Here is a 5,846-nt window from a genome sequence, read left to right on the forward strand (position 1 = left end):
TAATACCATTACCAGACATTGGTTCAAGTTTGGTAGGGTAGAGGGTAAGTGTTCTGATTTTGAATTAATTTGCATTGCTTTTGGATAACAAAGCTCAACCCATTGTTCCTTATCACTCTATGGGCAAGCAGAATGAAACTCAGATGTACTCACCTACTTTCCCCCAAAGCATTTGAACCTTGAGTTGACTTCCTGGCTCCAAACTCTTTTGAGTGCACAGTAAATTGGTTTTGTTCCCTTATCATACCCTGGTCAGGAACATGTCAGCCTCTGTCTCAGGTACTCAGACGTCCATCTACATGCTCCCACTCCCTGATTCTCTCCCTGCCAGCCCTGGGAGTGGGGGACAAGCCCCTCTTCATGGCCTACTGTGATCTCTATTCCAAAAGTCACTCATTCCACGCAGCTGGCAGGCAGTGGAGGCAAGCTTTGGGCAAGAGAGTTACAGCAGCCTCGCAGATGAATTCTCCAGAAAGATCTTGCCAATTACTAACAGGGAGCCAAGGAGGGGGGATTCTATCATTTTCTTTTGATATCCTGTCATATTAGCTACCTGCTTTGATAAACACAAAGTACTTCCTCAAGGTTGGAGCACTGTGGCACTCCTCTAAAACCCTACCCTGCAGACTGTGGGCCTTTACAGGAGTCATCAGTGAATTCTGCCTGTGGGATTCCTGGCCATTCCTTCTTGTCACTACTATCCTCCTCACGTCCACATTGCTCCTCTGGGCCCAAGGACACCAATGGAAAGCCATGATAGAATTCAAGCCTGACCTTTACGTAGCTTACCTTCCTTCTCTGCTCAAGCCCCTTTATCCACAGTCCAGGGTAGGCTGAGAGGAGTTGTGTGGAAGGCTGACCCAGCTTAAGTGTGGGTTAGAGCTCCTTCTCTAGTTGGGAAGGACATTTTAGCCTCCCCTCATGCCTTCCCTTAACACAGCACAGTGGAGAGAAGGAGACAGACAGTTCTTTGCTTAGAGATATAGGATGTATTTTGGGTGGCACTCTGCCCCACCTGTACATTAATGAAAATGACAGTAGCAGCCCTCTTCAAGGGACACAGATGTTGGGGAGCCTACAAAGTCTTTTGATTGTATTGAGTCTTCTTGAGCAGACCGTTTCCCTCTGGGGTGAGAGTTGAGACCTAGGGTGCATTCTCTGGTTGGGTAACACAAGCCACTTGAGGACAGTGCTGAGGGCAGTGGCGGGGGTGGTCCAGGACTGAGGCAGAATGGAGTTGGTGAGAATGGGAGCGGTGCCGGAGCTTACTGTCTGGGGAATGGGGTCCATCCAAGAAAGCCAGGTCCAACTGCTTCTCAGTGGGGGAAGATTGGGCCTTGGAGTCCCCTCTTGTCTTCTCAGTGTTGATTTGCTCCACCGGACTTTTGGCTGGAGCCAGGCTCTTTTGTACACTTTCTTTTCTGGGGTTGGCCACCTTCCCAGCTATAGAGAATATGGATTCCTTATGCCCTTTGCCTTTCATCTTGGAGTTAAAACAGTACAGGAAGGGTTTCATCCTACTTCTCAAGCCTGCTTCTGGAAGGCTGGGCCTCTTGTGAGTATGGACTGGCATCTCCTGTCCCTGCAAAACCTGACCTTTCAAAGTTTGGCCCTGCAAAGGCTTAGCCTGAATGAGTTGGCCCAGGAAAGGCTGGCCCTGTGATGCCTGGGGCACCATAGGCTGGACATTCTTAGGAATCCTTGCTGGCTTGAAGATGACATTGAGCTTGGTTTGACTGTCGTGCAGGTCATTCTTCTCAGAAACTTTAACCCCAGGGATTCCTGGAGATGGCTCTGGAAGCTTAATCTGAGGGTGATGCCGGGTATTGTGTTCAAAGGGAGCAGCAAGATGAAAATTATGGCTCTTTCGCTGGGGGGTGCGGGGTGCCCTATTCAGAAGTATCCCTTTTGGCCTCTGGGCTTCATCGGGGTCGCTTATTTCTCTTGTAAAGGAGCATGCAAACCCTGCATCCCCTTCCCCATGGTCTCCTGCCAATTTGGGTTTCCCTGGGTCCTCTCTCTTTTCTGCCAGCATGGGGACCTGGGCGGAGTCCTTGCTCTTGCCAGGGCTTTGGGGCTCAGGGCTCCAGGGCTCCTCCAGGCTGGGGCTGTTCGCACTGGCTTCCAGGTGAACACAGAGCACCTGGGCCTCCTTCATGTCTCCGCTGGGCGGTGAGATCTTGGAGGCCCAGTGGGCGGAGCCATGAGGTACTGCTCTTGAACTAGGCTGCTTCTGGTTCTGCTGCACTGCCTTTAACTCAATGGCCAGTTGTTCTTTCAGGTGAAGCCATTCTGGATCTGGGGCACGAGGAGCATCTGGTGGGATGGGGAGATCCTGGAGCAGTGTTTTTCCTTGATTGTTTAGACTCCTGAGAGACTCCTGTGTGGATGTGTTGTCTGGGGTTGCCCCAGTTTGTTCTCTGGACTCCCTTGCCTTTATGGGAATTCCCAGTTGTATCTCTAGGATCTTCTTTCTTAGATGGAAATTTAGTTTGGCTAAGATGGGTTTTTTGAGTGTGTAAAGCTCAGAGGCCTCTGCCTGGCTTTCTAGAGGCACCTCCTCGATCATTTGCTCCACCTGTTCTTCCACCTGGCGCTCCTCTGCAGTGTCTGCACAAGTCTTGTTGGCATCTTGAAAGCATGGCCCAGGACTCAGGCACTGCTCTTCAGATGAGATCATCTGAGTCAGAGGTTCAGTAGGGAATTCGCCAGGTCCAGGCACCATTCCTGTGATTACAGCTTGGGTAGAGATTGCCGGTGCCATGGCCCTAGAGAGAGCCACATAATAAAGAGCAGGCAGCCCTGACAAGAAGGCAAGGTACTTGTGCCTCAGAGTCGTCTCCAGTTTCTCAATGGCTCCCTCGGACAGGGCTTGGGGCAGCTTAATGTGTTCAGTGACAGGGTCTGGTGGGGCTTGTTGCTGTTGATCAAGGGCCGTTGGTATCCAGGCCCCAGCTTTCTGTTGTAGGGCAGGGTCAGTTGTGGCCTGTAGCTCCAAGGGCTTGCTTTCTGGGATGCAGGTGAAGGGAGCCACTTGCAGGCCCCCAGGAATTATGCACTGCCAAGAGCTACATACACAAGCAGGGACCTTGCCCTGGTGAATCTGCCCACATTTGGAGTTGATGTGGCTCTGCAATATTGCCTTAGCCTGGTCAAACAAGTGTGGCATGGGGACTGGTACTTGGTCTGTGACTGGAGAGAATGGGTCACCGGCCCCAGGTGCCTCTAGGGCTGTAGGTTGGGGAGCATGCACAGTGGCTAGGGCTGTGCTGCTCCAGGACAGAGTTGACTGTCAGTGGGGGACAGGAGCAGTTGGATGGACTCCTGGATCTTCTGGGGCAGGCCCCAGCGATGGTGAATCAACTGCCGCTGGAGTTAGAATTTCTAGACTACTTTGCATCTAAAGATGGACATATGGATGAGGTCTGACTAATAAGATATTTGAGGAAATTTGCCAGGGGTCTTTTGAGGAAGAATTTGTGTTCCAATTAAAGAGACAGGAAGTGAGAACTTGCTTCTAGCTCTCCAACCCATGAATAAGAATAAGAAGTGCAAATGTAATGTTTACATATATATATATTTTATACATATATATATTTTATACATATATTTTTTTTAATTTAAAGTTTTTTATTGATTTATTTGAGAGAGAGAGAGAGAGAGAGAGAGCTCGCGAGCACAGGCTCCCCACTGAGCAGGAGCCCAATGTGGGGCTTGATCCCAGTACTCTGAGATCTTGACCTGAACAAAAGACAGATGCTTAACCAACTGAGTCACCTAGGTGTCCCTGTGATGTTTATATCTAGTGCTGCCCTCTTGTGATCCTCAGTTGACACATCTAGGATAAAATATCAGCATTTGAGGATGATGGAGAAGAATGGACAATGGTTGGATGGTTGATGGCATCCATAAACTCTCAAAGGAACCCTGGAATCTCCTGGGCTGGACTATATTTTCTTTTCTTTTTTTTTTTTTTAATTAATTAATTTATTTATTTATCATAGTCACACAGAGAGAGAGAGAGAGGCAGAGACACAGGCAGAGGGAGAAGCAGGCTCCATGCACCGGGAGCCTGATGTGGGATTCGATCCCGGGTCTCCAGGATCGCGCCCTGGGCCAAAGGCAGGCGCCAAACCGCTGCGCCACCCAGGGATCCCCTGGACTATATTTTCTGAGCCAGAGCACTTACATTTTTTTCCAACTACCTTTCATTGTCATGTACTGTAGTTCTGGGTATTCTTAGTTTCACCTAAGATGCAGTCTTTCTTTCTTTTCTTTCTTTCTTTCTTTCTTTCTTTCTTTCTTTCTTTCTTTCTTTCTTTCTTTCTTTCTTCTTTCTTTCTTTCTTTCTTTCTTTCTTTCTTTCTTTCTTTCTTTCTTTCTTTCTTTTCTTTTCCTTCTAGATTTTATATATTTATTCATGAGAGACACAGAGAGAGGCAGAGACATAGACAGAGGGAGAAGCAGACTCCCCACAAGGAGCCCGATGTGGGACTCAATCCCAGAACTCCTCACAGGGAGCCTGATGCAGGACTCAGTCCCTGGTTTGGGATCACATCCTGAGCTGAAAGAGACAGTCAACCACTGAGCCACCCAGGAGCCCCAAGATACAGTTTTCAACTCTGTTTTCCTTGTTTTGAGGTGATTTTCTAGAAGAAAATCTTTCTCAGAATGAAAAAAAAGTTTGATTATGGAATGCATTAGGAAAGATGTGGAGAAAAAGCTTTATTACAGACTTCTGGTTGGAGCATAAGAAAGAACACTTCTGGAGTGTAATTAGGGATAGGAAATGTAAAATGCGCATAGCCCTTGACCTAAAATTTCCTATTCTACGGATTTATCTAATAGATAAACCCACAAAGACTTATGTGCAAAGATGTTTACTGCATCATTATTTGTAATAGTAAAAGAACATGAAAACAATGTAACCATGAGGCTGGTTAATTAAATTACGATTTAGCCACACAATGGAACACTATGCAACCATTAAAAGGTTGAGATCAATATCTATGCTCTTGCATATAAGTGAAATAAGTGTATAAATTGTCCTCTCATTTTTGTAAAAAAAAGTATGAGGAACACACAAATATATATATATATATATATATATATATATATATATATATATATAAATTTCATATATGGTGGAATTGTTTTTTTTTTAAGATCTGTTTATTTATTTATTCATGATAGACACACACACACACAGAGAGGCAGAGACACAGGAGGAGGGAGAAGCAGGCTCCATGCCAGGAGCCTGATGCGGGACTTGATCCCAGGACTCCGGGATCACGCCCTGGGCCAAAGGCAGGTGCTAAACTGCTGAGCCACCAGGGATCCCATATGGTGGAATTGTTAAGGACCATCTTGGGAGGCTGGGTACCAGACAGGCAGATGAAATCTCTCTGTTCTCCAATAGATTGTTACAGGGTACACTGTTTCTGTATTCCCTGTCCAGAGATGTCCTGCATGGCTAAGTGACCGTTGGGCCGGCTCTGTAATGTACCGCCTTATATTTGCTTTTCATCTTTTCCTATCTTTCAATTTAATAAATATAGAAGAAAATCTCACCTGGACAAAAGTAGATGAAAGTCCCCAAAACACTTGCCCTACAGGGATGCCTGGGTGACTCAGTGGTTAAGTGTCTGCCTTCAGCTCAGGGCATAATCCCGGAGTCCCAGAATTGAGTTCTGCATCGGGCTCCCTGCATGGATCTTGCTTCTACCTCTGCCTATGTCTCTGCCTCTCTCTCTCTGTGTCTCTCATGAATAAATAAATAAAGTCCTTAAAAAAAAAACCCAAAACAACTGCCCACAAATCCAGAATCAGAACAACAAACTTGGGAG

General features: G+C 46.8%; 1 pseudogene; it reads right to left on the reverse strand.

Annotated features, from left to right (window-relative positions):
• Positions 1 to 991: 991 nt before the first annotated feature.
• LOC144321536 (protein SPATA31F1 pseudogene) lies at positions 992 to 5,527 on the reverse strand (annotated as a pseudogene).
• Positions 5,528 to 5,846: the final 319 nt, after the last annotated feature.

The sequence above is a fragment of the Canis aureus genome, chromosome 10 (genome assembly GCF_053574225.1).
Source record: "Canis aureus isolate CA01 chromosome 10, VMU_Caureus_v.1.0, whole genome shotgun sequence".
NCBI classification, from domain to species: Eukaryota; Metazoa; Chordata; class Mammalia; order Carnivora; family Canidae; genus Canis; species Canis aureus.